At 36.4% G+C, this 26,047-nt stretch overlaps 1 long non-coding RNA gene and 1 pseudogene across 1 annotated transcript; one reads left to right on the forward strand and one right to left on the reverse strand.

The window, feature by feature from the left end:
* LOC128282099 (thioredoxin-like protein YLS8) overlaps positions 1 to 21,297 on the forward strand; it is a 36,125-nt pseudogene extending 14,828 nt beyond the window's left edge.
* A 2,657-nt stretch (positions 21,298 to 23,954) lies between these two features.
* LOC128282652 (uncharacterized) lies at positions 23,955 to 25,134 on the reverse strand. The gene is made up of 2 exons (XR_008273002.1): positions 24,530 to 25,134; positions 23,955 to 24,189 (listed from the first exon to the last, which is right to left on the reverse strand). It is a non-coding gene; the product is annotated as an uncharacterized LOC128282652 (long non-coding RNA).
* Positions 25,135 to 26,047: the final 913 nt, after the last annotated feature.

The following is a 26,047-nucleotide window of genomic DNA, read 5'->3' on the forward strand; positions in this document are numbered from 1 at the left end:
TGCAAAGTCTTAAAAGGAAATTCACCTAATGGAGTTAGCTCTCTACGCTGATACCATCACACATGATTATGACATATGGAGACAACGACGAGTGAATAGTCAACAAATCTCACCGACAGATTATACTTTCCAGAATCCTTTCTCAGAAGAAATGCCGTCCAAGCTAGAAATAGCAAGACATGAATTTGAACGTGAAAAGGCTAAGCTGTTACGAGATATTAGTTCTCTTCAAGAAGAAAACTACCAGCTGAATATCGATGTTCAAATTAAAAAATCTAAAACCGAGAAAGTTCAAAGAGAGGCTGAGATCGTAAGAAACGATTTAAGGGATCTTCATTTAGAAAATAAGAAATTAAGAAGCACTATAAAAAATAGTGGGTTGGGCAAATCATCGACAGAATGGAAGGACGAATTAAGCAACATCAAATGTGGAATGGAATTCTGGAAAGGGAAAGCAAAGAAAGAAAAGGAAAAAGCTATGCGTGCTATGATAGAGTTAAAGAAGAAGAATGCTGAGTATAAAACTGTGTCTGTAGAATTTGTGACTAGTTAGTCCAAACGTCAAGAGCTAAGAAGGAAAATACGAGATCTAGAAAATATGCTGCAATCTCATCAGCAACAGTTAGATACTCTCCTAAAAGCTCTAGAAGAAAAGAATGATCAGTACGACAGAGACACTTGCACTTACGAAAGAGCTCTCCAAGAAAAGGAAATGCATCTAGGCTGTTTGATCAATAAAATTTGCAAGGCAGCTATGCAAATTGTACAAATATCAGATGAAACCGAAGCTCTCAGTTGCCAATTCCCGTCGAGCCAAATGTCAAACATATCGGAGTTCCTAGAACAAGTGAAGAAACAAGGAGATGTTGCTAGGAAACTTATGTAACTGCTAAATTAGATGGCAAAATATTTTGTAATTGACTCTTTTGATTAATGAAATGCCTAGTATGGGGCTATCCTGAAATCAACACCAAATTATTGCATATTTATTCATGACTAACATTCATTTGACATTCATTCATTCATCTATTCATTGCATGTACATATCACCATAATCATTCACTGAGGCTAAAAACCGTATAATCCGCAGTAGGAACCCTACAAGTCTGGAATCACGCCATTCTTACAAAACGCGTCAAAAAGCTAGAATTATGGAAGCCGAGTTCAATGAGAGAATTGAAAGGATGGAAATGACCTAAAGAGAATTGCAAGAGCAGTTGGCTAAGTCGCAACAAGAAACAAAGGATCTGATGGTAAGATCTCGAGAGGAATCACTCGAGCAAAGGGATCAAATGGCCAAAATTATGGAAATGATGACGTCTCTGATTAAAAGAAAGGGACCTATGCAGAGCCCTGACACTATGGAGCCGCAGCCAAGAACTAATCATGAACAGCCCTGAAGATCTCTTACGAAACTCCTTTGCTCCCACATTGGCTTTCCTTTTCTCCTTACTGAGCTCCTCGACAAGTACCACAAATTCTCGGATTTCTAAAATGCCAACATACAGCTTTATATCATCATTCAGTCCATCTTCGAAACATTTACACATTACAGCTTCTGAAGAAATGCATTCTCGCTGCATCTGGCTAAGCCTCACAAATTTTCGCTCATAGTCGATGAACCGACATGGAACCTTGTTTGAGTTCAAGAAATTCCTTCATTTTTGGTCAATGAATCTCGATCGATATACTTCTTTCAAACTCGGTTTGGAAAAATCCCAAGTTACTTGCTCTCTGGGCACAATGAAGTCAACGATTCCACCAATAGTAGGCGTAATCACGTAGCAAGGAGATAGTACACTTTAGGCACTCATCGGGTGTGCAAGATAGCTCGTCGAGTACCCGAATAGTGTTGTCCAACCAAAATTCAGCTTTCTCGGCATCATCGCTGTCCGTAGCTTTAAATTCAGTAGCCCCATGCTTTCGGATTTTGTCAACTGGGGGCTTATTTAACCTTATTTGGTCAGCTACCCGAGGTATCGTAGGTGCGGGGGTTGTGTTTGTCGGGAATGGAGGTTGTGGAACAGCCGTATTAGTCCGAATGTATTGGTTGAACCAATCATTCATCACGCTATAAAAAGCTTGTCTAGCTTCATCATTCAGATTACTAGCAATAGGTTGAGAGTCCACGCCATTGTCCCTTGTCTTGAACAGCGCTACACTCTCAAGATCATCACCACCGCTTCGGTCGGGATCGGATCCATTACTATAAGTAAACACATTTGCAAATATCAGAAATCACCACACTATCAAATAATCACATAATGACATGTATAGCTAGACCCAAACGTATTACGGTAGTCCTAGAATCGACTAAACCGTAGCTCTGATACCAATTTAATTGTAACACCCGTGCAGAGACCGCTGCGAGTCGGACACGAGGGTTTGCAGACTTAAATCACTTATTTGCACATCCATTTTAAATTTCCAGACGAGCTGGCTAAGCGTGTCACTTGTCACCTTAAAATCATATCTCGAGTTCCAAAACTCGAAAACCAGTTCCGTAAATTTTTCCTGAAACTAGACTCATATGTCCATCTACAAATTTTTTTCTAGAATTTTTGGACAAACCAATTAGTACAGTTTATTAGTTAAAGTCTCCCCTGTTTCAGAGTTTGACTACACTGACCTTTGCGCATTACGACTTCGATATCTCCCTGTACAGGGCTTCAATACTGATGCCGTTTGTTTCTATAGAAACTAGTCTCGAAAAGGAATCTATACATATATGGCATGACTTCTAATTATCTCTGGTTAATTTATAATGAATTTCCAAAGTCGGAACAGGGAATCTAGAAACCGTTCTGGCCCTGTTTAAAACTTAAATATCTCATAATATACTGTTCATATGATCGTTTCGTTACTCGAAAACTTACCTCGGATGTTGTCGAACGATTCCGATGGCTATTCGACCACTTTTTCCTTCCCTTTATCGGATTTAGTTCCCCTTTGCTCTTGAGCTTAATTTAACAAATAAATTGATTTAATCATTTGAGCATCGAAAAGAGGAACTCAAAGTACTTAGCCCATATATATACATTAGACATTAAAGTCACATACATATGAAATCATGAATCAACTCAACATATTAACCCACACTCCCTTTTAGCCGATTGTCTAAGCCAAAATAAAAGCATCAATATGCTTGCCTCTAACCGAATACATGCAACACCAATCTTCTTTCTATGGCCGAATATGCATGTCTATGTTGAGGCCGATTGCAACACTTAATACATTCTACAATTATGGTTACTTGTATTGACGAAATACCAATTGTTTTAAGTTCAAAACTCGGCTAATACACATATATACTCTAGAGATCAAATACTAACATTTGCACTTCACCTTACTACCATTTTCATCCAAATAACATGATCAACAACCATGCTTCTCTTCTACTTCCTAACATGGCCGAATGCATCAAGACACCATACCACTTAAATTTTGGTCATGGGTTAAACAAAGAACTTAAGGCCTAACTCAAGAATGCTAAAAAGAAAATCCACCACCACATGTATCATTACAAAGCTTCACATTTAGCATGCAAATGGCATCAATCACAAATCCTCCTTAGTCAAACTTAACCCATCTTCATGCCTCATCACCACAACATCAAACATCAACCAAGAAGACAACACCCATGGCCGAATATCATCTCCATCACATAGCAAAGATCTAAAACATGGGCTAGATAGAACTCGAGCTAACAAATAAATAAAATAAAATAAAAAAATAAAAAAAAACATGCATGAATCTCATGGAACAACACCAAACATACCTCCTCCTAAACACCAACCAACCGAACAAGAAACAAGAAAATCCTTTCTTCTTCCTTTCTCCTTAAAATTTTCGGCCAAAGATGTTCAAGGATGAACACTTTTTTTTTGTTTTCTTTCTTCAATTCACGACAATGGGGGGGCATGGGTGAGACAATTTTTTTTTCATCACTCCTCCCTTTGCATTACTTTAATCCTAACCCCTTTTTTTATTCTTTCTAACATAACACACTACACAACATGCTTACAACATGTTTCCACCCATAGCATGGCCGGCCACTATGCTTTAATTTTGGGTAATTTGACATGCAAACCCATCATTTTCACAACATGCATTATTAGGCCACTTTACATTTGCCTAGCACATTTCTAAATTTTCTCACATAAGTCCTATTTGATAAAATTCACTTACAATTAACAAAATTCAAACATGAAATTTTCACACATGCATATGTACATATAATGAGCATCAACTATGATGGTTAATTATTTTTATGACTTCGGTTTCATGGTCCCAAACCACTTTCCGACTAGGGTCAATTTGGGGTCACAACTCTCCCCACTTAAGAAATTTTCGTCCCCTAAAATCTTGCCGGTAAATAGGTTTGGGTATCGCTCTTTCATAGAGTTCTCAGGTTCCCAAGTAGCTCCTTCCATCCCGTGTTTGAGCCATAACACTTTTACTAAAGGAACCTTTTGTTTCAGAACTCTTTCACTTCACGAGCTAGGATACGAATCGGTTCTTCTTCATAACTCATATTGGCTTGAATTTCAACCTCGATGGACTAATTATGTGCGATGGATCGATCTATAACGTCAAGCATCGAAACATGAAAGACGTCGTGAATCTTTTCAAGTTCGGGGCAAAATCAATCGACACGCGAATCTGGACCGACTCGTTCGGATATTTCATATGGCCCGATGAACCTCGGACTCAATTTGCCCTTACGCCCAAATCGAGTATCTTTTTCCAAGGTGAAACTTTAAGAAACACTTTATCTCCCACCGATATTCAATATCCTTTCGTTTCAAATCCGCATACGATTTCGACGATCGTGGTCGCCTTGAGACTTTCACGGATTACTTTTACTTTCTGCTCGCATCTTTAATCAAATCAATTCCAAAAATTTTACTTTCATCAAGCTCAGTCCAAAACAATGGTGTACGCATTTACGCCCGTACAAAGCCTCGTAAGGTGCCATCTTAATACTTAATTGAAAACTATTGTTGTAAGCAAATTCAATCAAAGGTAAATACCGCTCCCATGAACCACTAAACTCGAGGATGCAACATCTCAACATATCCTCAAGTATCTGAATTATCCGCTCGGATTGACCATCGGTTTGTGGATGAAAAGCGGTGCTAAAATGCAACTTGGTACCCAAAGCTTCTTGCAATTTCTTCCAAAATCGCGAGGTGAATCTCGGATCTCTATCCGACATAATAGAAATCGGTACCCCGTGTAATCTCACAATCTGAGAAACATACAACTCAGCTAGTTTTTCCAATGAAAAGTCCGTGCGTACGGGGATAAAGTGAGTCGACTTAGTCAGTCTATCCACGACAACCCAAATCGCATCTTTCTTACTTGCCGACAATGGCAACCCAGATACAAAATCCATCATGACTCGATCCCATTTCTATTCGGTATCATGATCTATCAAGTAAACCCAGAGGCACTTGATGTTCCGCCTTCACTTGTCGACATATTAAACACTTCAAACAAAATCGAAATATCTCGTTTCATACCATGCCACCAAACCGACGTCTCGGATCGTTGTACATTTTCGTACTCCCCGGGTGAATTGACATTCGGCTACAATGAGCTTCGTTCAGAATCATCGAAATGAGTCCTGAATTTCTTGGAACACACAATCGACTTCTGAACCTCAAATAATAGTCATCATCAATTTGAAACTCTGATTCCATATTCGGAACACATTCAGCCCGTTTTGCAGCCAATTCATCATCGACTTTCTCGGCTTCACGAATTTGATGAATCAATATTGGTTTGGCCTTTAATTCTGCCACTAACACATTGTCGGATAGAACAGACAAGTGTACGTTCATCGCTCGTAAAGCAAACAGTCTTTCCCGGGTGATAGTCAATGACAAGCTCATAATCTTTTAACAACTCGAGCCAACGTCTTTGTCGCAGATTCAAGTCTCTTTGAGTCATCAAATATTTGAGACTTTTGTGATCCGAATATACATGGCACTTCTCACCAAATAAGTAGTGTCGCCATATTTTCAAAGCGAATACGATGGCAGCTAGTTCGAGATCATAGGTCGGATAATTTTTCTCATGTGGCTTTAATTGTCTCGACACATAGGCCACAACTCGACCTTCTTGCATCAATACGCAACCCAACCCAAGTAGGGATGCATCACTATAAATGACGAACTCCTTGCCCGATTCGGCCGCACTAGTCTTCGAGCTTCCGTCAAGTGAGTTTTCAATTGTTCAAACTTTTCGACACTTTTCGTCCATTCAAACTTAACATCCTTCCAAGTAGTTTCGTCATTGGTGTGGCTATCATCGAGAAACCTTTACAAACCGTTGGTAGTAACAGGTAAGTCCCAAAAGCTCCGAACCTCGAGAATATTTCTGAGGCTTCCAGCTAAGTATGGCTGAAATTTTGCTCGAGTCAACTCGAATACCCGATCTCGATACCACATGACCCAAGAAGCTAACCTCTCTTAACCGTAACTCACACTTCATCGAACTTAGCATATAACCGCTTATCCCGTAAAATTTGCAACACTAATCCCAGGTGTTCAACATGATCGGTTTTATTTCTCGAATAAACCAAAATATCATCGATAAACACGACTACAAACGATCCAAATACGGTCTAAAGATCTGATTCATCAAATCCATAAATACCGCAGGGGAATTAGTGAGCCCAAACGGCATCACTAAGAACTCATAGTGACCGTATCTCATTCTGAAAGCAGTTTTGGGTATATCCGAATCTCGAATTCGCAACTGGTAATAACCCGATCTCAAATCTATCTTTGAAAACACTGAGGCTCCTTTTAGTTGATCAAACAAATCGTCAATACGTGGCATCGGATATTTATTCTTTATTGTCACCTTATTCAGCTGACGATAGTCGATGCACAACCTCATGGTTCCGTCCTTCTTTTCACAAACAATACTGGTGCACCCTAAGGTGAGAAACTTGGTCGAGCGAAACCTCTATCCGTCAATTCTTGCAACCGAGCTTTCAACTCTTTTAACTCGGTTGGTGCCATACGATCTGAGCTATCGAAATCGGCGTAGTCCTGTGTACAAGCTCAATACCAAACTCTAACCTCCCGAACAGTGGCAAACCCGTAATTCCTGAAAACATCCGGTATTCACAAACCACCAAGACAGATTCGGGTTTCTTTTCTAACTCTTTGTCATCATACATACGCAAGGTATGCTTCGCACCCTTTCTTACATATTTCGGGCCAACATTGATGATATTACGGTGGCAACCCTTTAAGTCCGTAGACTCAACTCGGATTATCTCGTTATTTGCGCACCTCAAATCAATAGTCTTGCTTTTGCAATTCACAATCTGCATCATGCACGGTCAACCAATCTAAACCGAGGATAACATCAAATTCATCAAACGGCAAAAGCATCAAGTTCGCGGAAAATAGGAACTTCAATTACTAGGGACATTTCTTACATACTTTGTCGACAAGCACGTAATGACCCAAGGATTTGACACCGAATTACGAACTCAAGAGACTCAATAGGTAAAGTCTTCTTGGATGCTAAGGTTTCACATATATAAAATGAGTAGAACCAGGTCAATCAAAGCAATCACATTAGTATCAAAGAGAGTAAAAGTACGGTAATAACATCCGGCGAGGAAGCATCCTCGCGTGCCAGATAGCATCAGCCCTAGCAGGAGCACGAGCCTCAGATCTGGTCGTAGCATCTCTAGATCTTCTCTGACCACCACTAGTATTGTCCGTATTTCTAGATGGTCTACCTCGAGCAGTGGTAGCACCCGGTTTCCCACTCTGATTTACATTCTGTTCAGACAACCTTGGGCAATCTTTAATGAAGTGGTCAACTGATCTGCACTTGTAACAGGAGCGGTCATGAAATCTACAACTTCCCGAATACCATTTACCATAATACTGGTACTCCGTTCTGTCTCGACGATCATTTCCAACACTGGCGATCGAAGTGACGCGTGTGCTCACAAGGGGTCGATCGCGATCTCGTCTAGAAAAACCCGAAGTGTCCCTAGACCGGCCTAAGCCATCTCTAAATTTCTTTGATGACTGTTGAAAGGGCTTTCCTAAAGATCTCTTACGAAACTCCTTTGCTCCCACATCGGCTTTCCTTTTCTCCTTACTGAGCTCCTCGACAAGTACCACAAATTCTCGGATTTCTAAAATGCCAACATACAGCTTTATATCATCATTCAGTCCATCTTCGAAACGTTTACACATTACAGCTTCTGAAGAAATGCATTCTCGCGCGTACCAACTAAGCCTCACAAATTTTCATTCATAGTCGGTAACCGACATGAAACCTTGTTTGAGTTCAAGAAATTCCTTCCGTTTTTGGTCAATGAATCTCGATCGATATACTTCTTTCAAACTCGGTTTGGAAAAACTCCCAAGTTACTTGCTCTCTGGGCACAACAGAAGTCAACGTATTCCACCAATAGTAGGCAGAATCACGTAGCAAGGAGATAGTACACTTTAGGCACTCATCGGGTGTGCAAGATAGCTCGTCGAGTACCCGAATAGTGTTGTCCAACCAAAATTCAGCTTGCTCCATCGCTGTCCGTAGCTTTAAATTCAGTAGCCCCATGCTTTCGGATTTTGTCAACTGGGGGCTTATTTGACCTTATTTGGTCAGCTACCCGAGGTATCGTAGGTGCGGGGGTTGTGTTTGTCGGGAATGGAGGTTGTGGAACAGCCGTATTAGTCCGAATGTATTGGTTGAACCAATCATTCATCACGCTATAAAAAGCTTGTCTAGCTTCATCATTCGGATTACTAACAATAGGTTGAGAGTCACGGCTGGCTGTCCCTTGTGCGGAACAGCGCTACACTCTCAAGATCATCACCACCGCTTCGGTCGGGATCGGATCCATTACTATAAGTAAACACATTTGCAAATGTCGAAATCACCACACTATCAAATAATCACATAATGACATGTATAGCTAGACCCAAACGTATTACGGTAGTCCTAGAATCGACTAAACCGTAGCTCGATACCAATTTAATTGTAACACCCGTGCAGAGACCGCTTGGGAGTCGGACACGAGGGGTTTGCAGACTTAAATCACTTATTTGCACAATCCATTTTAAATTTCCAGACGAGTGGCTAAGCGTATTCTTGTCACCTTAAAAATCATATCTCAAGTTCCAAAACTCGAAAACCAGTTCAGAATTTTTCCTGAAACTAGACTCATATGTCCATCTACAAATTTTTTCTAAAATTTTTGGTCGAACCAATTAGTACAGTTTATTAGTTAAAGTCTCCCTGCTTTTGAGTTCGACTACATCGACCTTTGCGCATTACGACTTCGATATCTCCTCATGCAGGCTTCAATATCGATGTCGTTTGTTTCTATAGAAACTAGTCTCGAAAAGGAATCTATAAATATATGGCATGACTTCTAATTATCTCTGGTTAATTTATAATGAATTTCCACAATCGAACAGGAATCCGAAACCGTTCGCCTGTTTTGTAAAACTTAAATATCTCATAATATCTCTGTTCATATGATCGTTTTGTTACTCGAAAACTTACCTCGGATGTTGTCGAACGATTCGATGGCTATTCGACCACTTTTTCCTTCCCTTTATCGGATTTAGTTCCCTTTGCTCTTGAGCTTAATTTAACAAATAAATTGATTTAATCATTTGAGCATCGAAAGAGGAACTCAAAGTACTTAGCCCATATATATACATTAGACATTAAAGTCACATACATATGAAATCATGAATCAACTCAACATATTAACCCACACTCCCTTTTAGCCGATTGTCTAAGCCAAAATAAAAGCATCAATATGCTTGCCTCTAACCGAATACATGCAACACCAATCTTCTTTCTATGGCCGAATATGCATGTCTATGTTGAGGCCGATTGCAACACTTAATACATTCTACAATTATGGTTACTTGTATTGACGAAATACCAATTCATTTTAAGTTCAAAACTCGGCTAATACACATATATACTCTAGAGATCAAATACTAACATTTGCACTTCACCTTACTACCATTTTCATCCAAATAACATGATCAACAACCATGCTTCTCTTCTACTTCCTAACATGGCCGAATGCATCAAGACACCATACCACTTAAATTTTGGTCATGGGTTAAACAAAGAACTTAAGGCCTAACTCAAGAATGCTAAAAAGAAAATCCACCACCACATGTATCATTACAAAGCTTCACATTTAGTATGCAAATGGCATCAATCACAAATCCTCCTTAGCCGAAACTTAACCCATCTTCATGCCTCATCACCACAACATCAAACATCAACCAAGAAGACAACACCCATGGCCGAATATTATCTCCATCACATAGCAAAGATCTAAACCATGGGCTAGATAGAACTCGAGCTAACAAATAAATAAAATAAAATAAAAAAATAAAAAAAACATGCATGAATCTCATGGAACAACACCAAACATACCTCCTCCTAAACACCAACCAACCGAACAAGAAGCAAGAAAATCCTTTCTTCTTCCTTTCTCCTTAAAATTTTCGCCAAAGATGTTCAAGGATGAACACTTTTTTTTGTTTTCTTTCTTCAATTCACGGCAATGGGGGGGCATGGGTGAGACAATTTTTTTTCATCACTCCTCCCTTTGCATTACTTTAATTCTAACCCCTTTTTTTTATTCTTTCTAACATAACACACTACACAACATGTTTACAACATGTTTCCACCCATAGCATGGCCGGCCACTATGCTTTAATTTTGGGTAATTTGACATGCAAACCCATCATTTTCACAACATGCATTATTAGGCCACTTTACATTTGCCTAGCACATTTCTAAATTTTCTCACATAAGTTCTATTTGATAAAATTCACTTACAATTAACAAAATTCAAACATGAAATTTTCACACATGCATATGTACATATAATGAGCATCAACTATAACAGTTAATTATTTTTATGACTCGGTTTAGTGGTCCCGAAACCACTTTCCGACTAGGGTCAATTTGGGGCTGTCACACTAATTCTGCAGATGATAGAAAAGAAGCCGACGGAGACTTTTAGGCAATACGCGTAAAGGTAGAGGGATATCTCTGCTCAAGTAGAACCCCTATTGACTAAAACTGAAATAATGGTCCTCTTCATCAACACTTTGAAAGTGCCGTTTTAAGATAAGTTGGTAGGAAGTTCCACGAAAGACTTCGAAGATATTGTAATATCCGGGGAACTTATAGAAAATGCCATCAAGAGTAGAAGGATGGAAGGTTCCGAGAGCTCGAAAAGGGCAGCACCTGTAAAGAAAAAAGAGGCAGAAGCCCATATGGTGGGAACTGAGAGCCACTACATTTCTAATCCTTACCCAGCCCAGCCACGACCTCGATATCGCCCACCTCCAAACTTTTATTATCCTCCCCAAAGCCCTTACTATCAAGCACCTCCTCCTTACCCCGTCTACGCCACAAATAACCAAAGACCATTTGCCATGTTCCCACCAAATACCATGCCTACTGAAAGCCAACCCAAAAATGAACAAAGACCGGCAAGATCCAATCCTGAAAAACCCCAGTTCACCCCAATTCCCTTGTCATACGGAGAGCTGTACCGAAAAACAATTAATATCCCCACATTATATGGCACCCCTGAAGCCTCTATACCTAAAATGGTACGATCCTAATGCTAGTTGCATGTACCACGCTGGAAACCAGGGGCATTTTATAGAAAATTGTTTGGCCTTTAAAAGGAAGGTTCAAGGTCTTATTGATGCAGGCATTCTACGATTCGATGGTGCTGGCAATACGGCTGAAAATCCACTCCCTAACCACACTGAAGGGAACGTGAGCGTGGTGACAAAAGAAGATAGGTGGCATGCCAAAATTTGTGTTTCTAAAATAAAGACACCGCTGCGAAAAATTTGAGAGGTAATGGTTGAAAAGGGGCTGTTATGTCATCCCAACAGAATTTTCAAAGAAGAAAATACAAAAAGTCAATTTTTTGTGATTTTCATGGGATCGAGGGGCATGACATCCAGTCTTGTGAAGGATTCAGAAAACTACTTCAAGACATGATGGACAACAAGGAAGTCGAGATCTTTAACAAAATGGAAGAGGTCGATGAAAGAGAAGTATGCACTTCTGATAATCAATCATCAGGTTTCCCTATTAGTGCCGATCGACCATTGGTGATTTATTACAATGAAAAAAAGGAGCAAGTGAAACCAAAGATGATAATTGAAGTACCATTTCCTTTCCCTTACAAAGACAACAAGGCAATACCATGGAAATATGATGTCAACATTATCATACCTGAAGGTGAAAAATCCAAAGTCACAACTGGAAATGTTGGCGAAGTAAGACACTTCACCCGCAGCGGGAGGTGTTATTCTAAAGTGGTCGAACCAATGAAGAAGACTAATGACTCAAAGCAGAAAGGTAAGGCACCGATGCATAAGGCCGAGGTCAAACTTGAGACTCCGTCCAAACAAGAAGTTAAAAGGCCTGTGAATGAAGAGGAAGCACATGAATTCTTGAAGCTCATCAAGCTTAGTGAATATAACATCGTGGAACAGTTAAGCAAACAACCAGCACGAATCTCGGTATTATCCCTACTGTTGAATTCAGAACCACATCAGAATGTTTTTCTGAAAGTGTTAAATCAAGCACAATATATTTGTCGAAAAGCTTGATAGGTGGGTGAATAACCTGAACGCGGATAATTTTATTTCTTTCAGTGATGACAAAATACCGCCAAATGGTAGGGGCTCCGTAAAAGCATTGCATATCACAACCCATTGCAAGGGTTATATAATACCGAATGTGCTCATTGATAACAGGTCGGCACTCAATGTCATGCCTTTGGCCACGCTTTCTAGAATTCCAATTGATATATCTTATCTGAGGCTTTGTCACTCTATAGTAAGGGCATTCGATGGGACAAGACGAGAAGTCATGGGAAAAATCAAAATTCCTCTAGAAGTGGGCCCCTATATATATGACATCGAGTTTCAGGTCATGGACATCACGCCTTCGTATAATTGCCTTTTAAGAAGGCCTTGGATCCACTCTGCTGGGGCATTCCTTCATCTCTTCATCAAAAAGTAAAGTTTATCATGGATGATCTTTTGGTCGCTATCGCGGGTGAGGAAGACATTGTCGCATCTATCTTTGCTGATACACCATACCTCAAAATAAGAAAGGATGCAGTAGAATGTTCCTTCCGTTCCCTCGAATTCATCAATGCTATGTTCGTTGCTGAAAGAAATAAAATTCCCGTGCCCAAGCTATTAAGGAATATCAAGATGGGAATTAAGCTGACTGTGGGAAAAGGAGCCCGAGCGAAGAAAGGTTTGGGAAGATATCAGTAAGGGATAGTTAGAGCGCTAAAACCAGTACCCCACAAGGCTCGATACGGTCTAGGGTTCAAACCAGATATGCGACAAAAAAGAAAATAGTTACAGAAAAATCGAGAAAGGCAGATTGCAAGAGCCTTAGGCCGAGAATTAGAATGGGAGCCCATAACGTACCCTCCTTTGTCAAAAACATTTACATTTGCAGGAATGATATACCTCAGACAAGATAATCCATGAAGTACGCTGTTATTAATTGAAAGAGGTCTTTAGAATGTCAGTATAAATGTCATTGACAAAGGAAATGATGCAATTAAAGATGTTTCAATGATACACCCTTGTCCTCCTGGATTCGTTTTGAACAATTGGACTGCTGTGGATCTCCTTATAGTTTCTAAGTCTTCTCCAGAGTAATGCTGAATGTTAACACTCTTCTTTTTGTGTGTCCCTAAGTAATAGTAGGGAATCTTTTGTAAGAGCTTATGATTTACTCTTTATCATTTAAATGAACATTAATGGAGATGCATTTTGTCATGGTCTTTTCATTCTCATTAACTTCATAATTCTTCCTCTTCTCACGGCCTGTATTTACATGTACCTCATATCATGCCATAACATTATGCTTGTTGGTCCCAATACTTTGATGCTCCTCTATAGTTTTCTTTTCCATTCAACTTCTAGGTGCTCAGATATTAATGACATGAACAAATCTGTTACAAGTCTTGAAATCGACTTCGAGAAAGCTATTTGTTTAGGAGAATTTGAAGTTGAGGAAAACGCTGAAGACTGTGTCTCGTCTCCTGACTTACTAAGAATGGTAGAACAAGAACATAAACAAATTCTACCTCATCAAGAAGTTGTCGAGACGGTAAACTTGGGAAATGAAGAAAAGAGGCAAGAAGTGAAGATTGGGACCACCATTTCAGATGACACCAGACATGATTTGATCACTTTGCTCCATAAGTACAAAGATGTATTTGCATGGTCGTATCAGGACATGCCAGGTTTGAACGAGGATGTAGTGGTCCATAAACTCCACTGAAACCGGAATGCAAACCCATTCAATAGAAGCTAAGAAGAATGAGACCTGAAATGCTGTTAAAGATAAAAGAAGAAGTCAAGAAACAGTTTGATGCTGGCTTTCTACAAGTCTCCAAGTACCCAAAATGGGTAGCTAACATAGTACCAGTACCGAAAAAAGACAGCAAGGTACGAATGTGTGTGGATTATTGCGATCTGAATCGAGCAAGTTCTAAAGATAGTTTTCCCTTGTCACACATCGATACATTGGTGGATAACACGGCCAAACATTCATTGTTTTCGTTCATGGATGGATTCTTGGGTTATAATCAGATAAAGATAGCTCCTAAAGATATGGAGAAAACTACTTTCGTAACAATGTGGAGAACATTATGTTATAAGGTGATGCCGTTCGGATTAAAAAACGCTGGGGCAACATATCAGAGGGCCATGGTGATGTTGTTTCATGACATGATGCACAAAGAAATAGAAGTCTACGTCGAAGATATGATCGCCAAATCCAAGGGGGAAAGACAGCATGTTGGGAACCTCAAGAAGTTGTTTGAAAGACTGAGAAAGTTCCAGCTGAAGCTTAATCCAGCCAAGTGTACATTTGGGGCTACCTCGAGAAAATTGCTAGGCTTCATCGTCAGCGAGAGAGGCATTGAAGTTGATCCAGATAAGATAAAAGCCATACAAGAACTACCACCTCTGCGCATGCAAAAAGAAGTCAGAGGATTTTTAGGAAGGTTGAACTACATCGCTCGATTCATTGCTCAACTTACCAACTAGTGTGACCCAATTTTTTGACTCCTTCGAAAGCATAATCCAGGAGAATGGAACGAGGAGTGCCAAATGGCTTTTGACAAGATAAAACAATACTTATCTAGTCCCCCGGTGTTAGTACCGCTATCTCCAGGAAGACTGTTTATATTGTATCTAACTGTGTTCGAAAATTCAATGGGTTACGTACTAGGGCAACATGATGAGTCGGGGAAAAGAGAAAAGGTGATTCACTATCTCAGCAAAAAGTTCACAAGTATGAGGCAAATTATTCGTCAATTGAAAAATTCTGTTGCGCTTTGGTTTGGGTAGTTCGGAGGCTCAGATAATATATGTTGTATCATACGACATGGTTAATTTTAAAGTTGGACCCAATAAACTACATGATGGAATCACCTGTACTCTCAAGAAGAATGGCACGATGGCAAATCCTACTGTCAGAGTACAACATCGTCTATGTGAGCCAAAAGTCGATAAAAGGGAGCGCAATAGCTGACTTCTTAGTAACTCGAACAACGGAGGAATACGAGCCATTGAGATTTGACTTCCCAGATGAAGACTTGATGTGCATTACAGAAAAAGAATGTGAGTCATCAAAAGAGAAGTCATGGAAGATGAGCTTTGATGGTACGTCAAATGCATTGGGGCATGGGATTGGAGCAGTCTTGGTATCACCAAAAGGGAACCATTATACGCTTACTGCCAGGCTAAATTTTTTCTGTACCAATAACATAACGGATTATGAGGCTTGTATCATGAGACTTCGTGCAGCCATTGAACAAAATGTCAAAATCCTAAAGGTGTACGGGGATTCAGCGTTGGTGATTTACCAAATCCGCGGAGATTGAGAAGTGAGAGATCCAAAATTAGTTAAATATAGTGATCTAGTGGCAGAATTGGTTAAAGAATTCAAAGAAGTGACATTTAATTACTTCCCACGAGAAGAAAACCAATTGGCTGATGCCTTGGCCACTTTGGCTTCAATGTTCAAAGCAAACAAAGAAACGAAAATAATACCTCTCCAAATGAGCATATATGAGGTCCCTGGACATTGTTGTACCATTGAAAAAGAGACAGATGGACGACCTTGGTTCCTTGATATCTTAGAATATGTCAAGAATCAAAGGTATCCCGAACAAGCAAATGAGAACGATAAAAGAACAATCAGAAGAATGTCGGCAGAATTTGTTCTTGATGGGGACATCCTGTACAAAAGAGGAAAAGATCAAGTGCTCCTAAAATGCATGGATGCTATTGAAGCCAAAAAAATACTTGAAGATGTCCATGAAGGAATTTGTGGCATGCATGCTAATGGTTTCACTATGGCTAGACAGATTATGAGACTCAGTTATTACTGGCTGACGATGGAAAGCGACTGCATTAGTTATGCACGAAAGTGCCACAAATGTTAGATTTATGGCGATAAAATTCATACAGCCCCTTCACCCCTTCATGTCATGACTTTTCCGTGGCCTTTTTCTATGTGGGGCATGGATGTCATAGGGCCGATTTCCCCAAAAGCTTCTAATGGACACTGGTTCATTTTTGTGGTTATAGATTACTTCACGAAATGGATAGAAGCCGCTTCATTTGCTAATGTGACGAAGGTTGCAGTTTGTAGGTTCTTGAAAAAGGAAATCATATGTCGATATGGTTTGCCTGAGAAAATCATTTCGGATAACGCCTTGAACCTGAACAACAAGATGATGAAGGAAGTGTGTGAGCAATTTCAAATAAAGCATCATAACTCCTCACCCTATCCTTCGAAAATGAACGGAGCTGTGGAAGCGGCCAACAAAAATATTAAGAGGATTATTGGAAAATGACCGAGGCATATAAAGACGGGCACAAAAAGCTACCATTTGCTTTGTATGCATATCGTACATCTGTGCGGACATCTACGAGGGCAACTCCTTTCTCTCTGGTCTACGGAATGGAAGCTGTGCTGCCCATCGAAGTTGATATCTCCTCTCTATGAGTGTTAATGGAGCCGGAACTAGAGGAATCAGAATGGGCTCGAACTCGATACGACCAGCTAAATCTTATCGGGGAAAAACGCTTGAAGGCAATCTGTCATGGACAGATGTATCAAAAGAGAATGATCGCGGCCCATGACAAGAAGGTACGACCAAGAGAATTCCGCAAGGGAGAACTTGTACTGAGAAAAATTCTCCAAATACAAAAAGACTTTCAAGGAAAATGGGCACCAAATTAGAAGGGACCATAGGTTGTAAAAAAGGCCTTCTCGGGTGGAGCTTTGATTCTCACTGAGATGGATGGGAAGGAGTTACCTAATCCAGTGAACTCAGATGCTGTGAAGAAATATTATGCCTAAAAAAAAGAGAAATCAAGATGAAACCCGAAAGGGCGTTTTAATAAACAAAAGGGTTAGGATGAAAACTCGAAAGGGGCGTCCCAATGAAGGAGATTTAGGTTTGAACAGTGAGTCCAACGGTGAGGTATTTGAAGCATTTTCAGAAGCTCGAAATCTTCTACACAAGAAGCTATGCTCAAAAAGATTCTTGATTAAGAAACGTGGAAGAGTTCATGCGTTGAATATCTAGAGCATTTGTAGCCACTAAATACGATCCCCTTTCTCTTTATAACGCTTTTAACTTTTCTTAGTCAACTTTCTTTGTATGTTACTTTTGAAATAAATAAATGTGAGGTATCCCTTTCGTACCTACTTGACCATTTTCATGCATCTCATTGTGTGGTTTAAATAATAAATAGTAGAATGACATACTCTAAAGAAAAGAAAGGTTGAGCATTACCCAGATGAGAATTCGATAAGTACGAGGCCTCAAAGCAAGGACAAAGTTCAACAGGGGGCAAAAGAGTGATATCTGAGAAACACAGATTACTCGTAAAGCTGGAGGACAAGTACAAAGCCTGAAGAGAAAGTCAAGAATCGAAGCAATGAATGCAGATCATCACAAGAATCGTGACGAAAAGAGATATATGACAAACAAGTCCAAGGCGCATAGCATAATCATGTAGGCATACAGGCATTTAGGACAAGCATGTGCATATCATGATAACATCATGCATGACATATGCAGGTACTCCAGCAGAGCGAGAGGTTTTGATGATATTTATACTGGATCAAGGAAAAAGACACATGAAGTTCCACCAAATGATATGTTTTGGTATCCTAATATTTTTACTTTCTGTTTTTCAAAAATTAACTCATATTGCGAGAGGTGAGTTGAGCTTCGGGCCACATGCCGAGGTATTTTCAATTTTTGTTTTTTAATTTCTACTTTTCAAAAAAATCAACTCATATTGCAAGAGGTGAGTTGAGCATCAGGTCACACGCTGAGATATTTTCATTTTCTATTTTCAATTTATGTGAAAAAAGATTAACTCATATTGCGAGAGGTGAGTTGAGCCTCGGGTCACACACTGAGGTATTTTCAATTTCTGTTTTTCAAAAAAATCAACTCATGTTGCGAGAGGTGAGTTGAGCCTTGGGTCACACGTCGAGGTATTTTTCAATTTCTGTCTTTCAAAAAAATCAACTCATATTGCGAGAGGTGAGTTGAGGCTCGGGTCACACGCTGAGGTATTTTCAATTTCTTTTTTTCAAAAAAAAAATCAACTCATATTGCGAGAGGTGAGTTAAGCCTCAGGTCACATGCTGAGGTATTTTCAATTTTCTGCTTTTTCAAATATCAACTCATAATCCAAGAGGTGAGTTGAACTTCGGGTCGCATCCCGAGCTATTTTCAATTTTGTGTTTTTCAATAAAGAATAAAGATTGGACAATCGAACAAAATTTAGTGCTTTTAAGTCTTTGCACTATCCCTGTTTCACAACGATGAGCAAAGATGGGCAACTGCACTAAATTTTTGTCCGACTAGAGTTTGTGTTTAATTTTCAAAATTTCAAAAATAAAAATAAAAATAAAAAATTTTTGAAAAATAAAAAATTATATTTTGACCCATAAACTTTTCTTAAATTATATTTTGACCCCTAAACTTTTATTAAATTGCATTTTAACCCTAAATTTTCTAAAAATTACACTTTAGCCTCAGAAATTTTACTGCAGTTATGATTTGGTCCTTTTGACAGATTACGTGATTTGGGGCACCCACTCCCCAGATTTTCAAGCCACCAGCATGGGTGGCTGCTCCTTCTTTACCCATTACCTGCAAATAGCATGGGAAACAAGCAAAATGGTAGAAATAAAAGAGAAAAAATTACACCATAAAAGAGAGGGTTTTTTTTCAGCAAAACGAAGGAGGAGGAGGATTCCCCCATTTGATATTCGGTGAAGAGCAAAAAAAACAAAAGAAATTCTCCAGCAAAAAAAACAAAAAAGGAACATTCCGCAATCTAAGTAAAAAAAACTCCAATATCTGGCAAGCAACCAAGCAACCAAGGACCAACCACCATTAACACAACAACCAAGTTCCCAAACCAAAACCCACTCCAAATAGTCGAGCCGATCGATTATCAGCCACAACGAAATCCAAACCCCAACTACCCGTAGCTTGATTTCACGCGGCGCACACAATGGCTGTTGGTGGCGCGCATGGTGGAAGGAGAAGGGGGGTTCGGCAGCTTGAAGCTTGGAACTCTTCTTTCTTTCTTTGTTTGCTACTGGAAACTTGTTTGTTTGGGGGGTTTAGTATTGAAAAAAAAAGTAATATTTTAGTTAATGGGTTGGTTTATGTTAGATTTGATAGGTTAAATTTGGTTTGGGTTAATTAGTGGGTTGGGTGATATGTTAAGTTAGTGGGTTGGGTTGGTTGTGTTGGGTTTCTTAAGTTAGTGAGTTGGGTTGGTTTGTATTTTTCTTTTTTAATTAGTGAGTTGGGTTTAGTTTGGTTTGAAATATTAAGTTAGTTGGGCGGGGATTATTTTGTAATAGGCTGAAATGATTTGAATCTTTTATCTTTATGTGAATTTTATGTGGGCCATGCAAAAATTTGGTCTAAAAAAGAAGAAAATAAATTTTAAAATAGTCGAGTCAACCCGACTCTAGTTGCGGCAATCTGATCCAGTGACGATTACCAACAAAGGCCCATTTCAGCAGCCCGAGGAGAAAGGAGATTAATTTCAGTAACCCCATAACATTGGGCTTCGGTATATTCTTACCCTTATTATTATTATTTATCCATTCCGAATTTAATATATATTTTAGATCACATATTATTACAACGTTGTTATTAGTTTTCTTTTTATTATTTTAGAAATATTTTTATTTTCTTTTAATTAATTTCAATAAATAAGGCAACGTATCGATTTAACATTAAGTCGTTAATTTCATCGCTATATTGGGTGAACATCATTGGCTCGCGTTAAAAATGGGACGTCCTTTTAAAAAAAATCGAAAAATTTAAAAATTCTCGTGTTTTGAAATAGGATATTTATTTTTGTGATTATGGGTAAGTGATCAAATTTTATTTTTAAAATGTAGATGAGGATATGTAATTTGTCAAAATTCTAGTGTTGTAAACTTTTCGTGTTTCTAAAATTTTTCGTGTTTTTTCTTTATAAAAAAATTCGGGTTTCAAAAATTTTCGTTTTTTTTTAATTTCTCGGGTTTCAAAGATTCTCAGGTTTTCAAAAATTTTTGTGTTTTCAAAATCTCTCGGGTTTCAAAAAAAATTTCGAGTTTCAAAATTTTTGTGTTTTCAAAATTCTCGTGTTTCAATCAGATCATGATTAAATATTAAATTGAATTCGTTTTTTTTAAAATTAAAGACAACGCATGTTTAACGGGATACCAATTTTGGTCTTTGCGAAGGTGCCAATACCTTCCTCGTGCGTAACCGATTTCCGAACTCTATTTTTCTCTGGATTTTGATGTAGACCTAAACTCGGCCTTCTTTTTTTACTCAAAAATATTTTTTTTCTAAAAAGAAGATTTATTAGGTGTCTGATCACACCTAGAAAAAAAAGATCGGTGGCGACTCCCTTTTTTAATAAAATCGAAAGTTGGTTTTCAAATTTTCAATAATCGCCTCAATTAGCGACCAAAGCAAATTTTTACGTAGATACAGCAAGGAAAGGTCGTGGTCTAGTAATTGCTCCGAAAGGTTACTGGACAAAGTACCGCTGCCAAATATTCTTGCAACCTGTAGTTGATCAGAAAAATTTACTGGTCATATTTCGCGAGTTTAATATAGACTATTTTCATTACGAACTGTGTATATAGATGTGTGTGTCATTTACAATGCTTGTATGAACATGGAGGATAATCCAATTTGAAATGAACAAGGAACAAGTGTTTTAATTTAACTATATAAAAATAAAATGATATGTTTATAAAGATGATAATCTGTTGATTCAACCATGGTTGTAGATGGATGTTTCAATTAAACCAATTGAAGATTATGTAAACTTGATTTTTATTATATAAAAGATAAAATAAATTTATTAAAGGAAGAAAAAGAGTGCAAGGAAAGAATAAAGGGATAATGAAATATTTAGCACATTAAATATGTGTTTAAAAATAATAAAGTAGGTTATATATTATTTTTATAATATTATATATTATAATTTTTATTAATTTATATTTTATGATAATATTAAAATGTTATTAAATTATATATTATTTTATTAAATTATATTTAATAATAATCTTATTAAAATTTAATAATAATAATCATCTACATAAAAAATTCTACTAAGGGTGCTTTAGTCATTTAAGTCTTTTTCCTTATGCTATTACAATATCTATTTCATCCAACTAAACACAAGAATACTGACACAATTTTATTCCATTCCATTCAACCAAATAATTGAATACTGATTGCAACTCTACATTACAGCTCTATTCAATTCCCCCAATCAAACGTGCTATTTATAACTTTATATTCGCATATAAAATTTTATAATATTATCTAATCTAATATATTATAATTATATTAATTATATATAATTTATGAACTATTATAATCAATTTATTCGCAGTTAGGAAAAGAAACAAAATATTGAAGATATCAATTTTTTATTGTTTGTAGAAATGATTTTATAATGAATGAGAATTTTTATTAACACTATATTTTAATTAAATATTGAAGAGTTTAATTTATAATGAACAATATTTGATGCACCTCGTGTATAAGTCTCATGCACTGTAAATAAATAATAATATGACACATCATCATTAAATTAAATATAAAATATGGAGGACTTGCAAATAAATACTAATAATTTTATCTTGGCTTAATTCATAATTTGGCCCCGTAGTATACTCATTTTTTACTTTGGTACCTAAACTTTTTTTCCCAATTTAGTACCTAAAGTATCATTTTGTTATGGTTTTAGTTCAAAAATTAACTAATATAAAAAAATTCAACCAATTAGAGAATGTCACATAATGACCTTTACATTTTCATAAAAATATTACTTAAATTATTTTTACTTAAAAATATATTTATTAAAATTAAAATTAATTAAAAAATATTTTTACTTCATTTGTTTCTCATTCCTATGTCTCCTCGTTCATCTTCTTCCCTACTTGTCTTTCCACTCTATCTTTATTTCCAATAGAAACAACCATGGTTAAAATCTCTCTCATTACTACTTATGCATATTTATATCATAATTATCATCATTATAAAAAAAAACCATAAAAAATCATCAACCCAAATTTCGGCCTAAAAATAGATTTTTTAGGTATTGTTTGGTCGATATAAATGATGAAAGAGAAGCTTATAAAGAGAGCAAGACTATACTAAATTTTGAAGACAATTTGATGGTGAAAAACACCTAGATTTGGTATTGAAGTTTTGAGACTTATTTGCAGATCTATAAAAATCTAGTGTCCTTTTAAAAAAATATAAATGTTAGAAATGAAAAGCGGGTCGAAAATAAGAGAATGATAAAATTTGGACTCAAACAACTATGATGAGCAACGATAGGCAGTGGAGCATGGTGGTCGATGGTGACTGTTGATGTCAGAATCTAGAGATTTTATAGGTTTTATTTGGGTTTTTCTTTAAACTTGAAAGAAAGATTATATGAATTTTAAATTCAATAAAGTAATTATAATTTTGGGATTGTTTTTGTTTAGATTACTGTGAATAAAAATATAAGAGAATTTTTTTCTTTTTTCACATGAAGAACATGATGAAGAGCATCAACAAATTTTGTTAGATTTTTCGGGTCAAAAATATTTAATTATTTTATGGAATTAATGAATTTTATTTTATACTTTATTATATATTTTTGAATTTTTATATATTTATATTTATTTTTATAATTTTTAAAATTGATATATAAATATATGATAAAAATATATTTTAATTAAAATGTCACGTGGCATGTTTTTACTGCTCGTTAAAATATTGGATCAAAATATATAATAAAATGATACTTTAAGTATTAAATTGAGATAATAAAAAGTTTAAGTATCAAAATAAGAAAACGAGTATACTTTGAGGGTCAAATCATAAATTAAGCCTTTTTATTTAAAATAATTAAATATTAAACGTAATAATTATAAATAAATATTAATAGCTCTCAACATTAGGATGTTAAATTTAAGGGTTTAGGGTGTAAGGTTTTAACATTTAACATTTATTTATAATTAATTATTATTTAATTGTATTTAAGTGAAATTATTAGTATTTATTATAAGTCCTCCACTATGTTTTATCGGGTAAACTATACCACAAGTCACTCTAAAATAGAATCGTTTTATTTTGATCACTCTAAGTTATTTTTATCAATTTAATCATTCTAATTAAAATAATTATTTGAATTATTAAAATTTTATTAATCCACACATTAGTCATTGAGTACTTCACTAGTGATATTTTTTTAAAACTAAAGCAAAATACCCCTACAATTAATTCAGAATACTCGTTTTTGCCAACTAAAAAAAAAAAAAAACGTTTACTACTTGAGAAAAATAATACAATTGTCATCTCCTGAACTTTCTCGTTTACGAATTCTGCAAAAAAGTAGTATAAAAACAAATCAAAATCCACGTCTTTCCACTTCCATCGGCGACGAATCATGACGGTGGTTACCATAGATTCTCTTCTCCAGATCCCTACCCTGGCCAGAACTCTTATGCTTCCTCATGTTACTCTTTTAGCTATAAATGATACAAATGCATTCAACAAGCTGGTTTACTATCAAAATTCCAAAAGGATTAAAAGCTATGATTGCTAATTTGCTTTTAATGTAGGCAAACCACAAACTCAAGTCCCCATTCTTTTATTAAATATCTAATGGACAAAATTTTTAGCAGCATTAGCTCATTACTTTAAGTACTTCCTAAGAATCCATTGAACCTCAGCCTTAGATTAAGCATAAAGTCATATACTAATTGTTGGATCAACAAAGAAATGAAGAAAAACCCAAAGATCAGAACAAAGGAAATAGCAGAAATTATGAACCAAAAAAGATAGAAAAAAAGAAAGAAAAGAACTAACCGATGCCATGGCCAAATGGTCAAAGAAAGACGATAAAGTTGAGTCAATGAATGAAGTCTTTGTCTTAAGAAGGAAATAATGAGGGATTTTTACTTATAGGTCAAAGCTGAAACCGTCTCGCTCCTTAGATTGTTCTCGAAATCGAAAGCCTTCCCTCTCTGGGGGCTCTTCCCTATGTAGCTTCAGTCCTCGTCGGGCAATTCGTGTTGTCAGAGCCAACTCACTGAAACAGCTCTTATTGACAACTTCGACACCTCTTCTTCCGATGATATCTTGTACAAAGATACTTTTCCCGTCAAGTGAATTGAAAAGGTTTCTCATCTTTAGCTTTATATATTTGTTTGTACGTCGAAATGGTTGCTTCATGTTTTTTGCTTGTTTCGTTATCTGGAAAAGGGAAGCTATTGAATTCAAGTCCAACTTAAAAAAAAAAAAAACTTGGATATTTGGTGGCCGAGAAACTTTAGGAAAATATGGAAAATTTAAAAATTAAAAAATAAAATAAATTGGGAGTAAGGTGGTTTTTATGGTGGTGGGCTGGAGAGTGAAGAGGTGTAGGGGATGGGCGATAAAGAGGATTGGTGGGTGTGGGCAGTCGTAGTTTTTATGTTGCAAATAAAAGAAATATTTTGGATTATTTTTATGATGATTAATTTGAATAATTATTTTAATTAACAAAAATTTAAAGTGGCTAAAATAGGTACTACATTATTTTAAAGTGATATATGGTAGAATCTGTCCTTATTTTATTTTATTTAACTCATATTATTATTTATCAAATATTCTCTCAATTTATAATATATCAATATTATTAACACAATCTTTAAAATATATATTTAATAAACTTCAACATCATTTAAATGCATATTTTATATTATAATATCATTTCTAACATGATTATTTTATATTTTATTTTTCAAAAACATTTTTATAACGATATTAAATATTTAAATTTTAAATTAAATTTTTTAAATCATTTGTTTTCATTTTAACCATAAATAAAATGAATGAGATGATATAAGATAATAATATCTTAGATATTCTTAGATTTAAATAATATTATTGCTAAGTTAATCTTACATTATATATTGTTATTTAAGAAATAATACTCAGACAAAGGGTTTTCATAAAAAAAGTAGATTAATATTTTTATTTTAACTCTTCATCTTCTTTATTTTTTAATCTAACCTAGAGGTGTTCATGGGCCGAGTGCAATAAAAAATATAGGTCCGTTTGTTAGGCAAGGGTTCGGCCCAAAAAATGGACCTAAAATTTTATCCAAGTTCGACCCAAATAAAAATGATAAAACCCTGGCTTGACCCGACCCAATTGTATTAATTTTTTATATAATTTTAAACATACATAATACATCAAAATAACTAAAAACATTAGAATAAATATTTCTCAATAAGTTGAAAATAAATTTTAAAAAAATATGTATGCTTAAATAACACTAAGATGGGTGTAACTTTACAACTTAACAAGCAAATACCTCTAAAATAGTGACAAAATTATCAA

The sequence above is a fragment of the Gossypium arboreum genome, chromosome 10, assembly GCF_025698485.1.
Source record: "Gossypium arboreum isolate Shixiya-1 chromosome 10, ASM2569848v2, whole genome shotgun sequence".
Lineage (NCBI taxonomy): Eukaryota > Viridiplantae > Streptophyta > Magnoliopsida > Malvales > Malvaceae > Gossypium > Gossypium arboreum.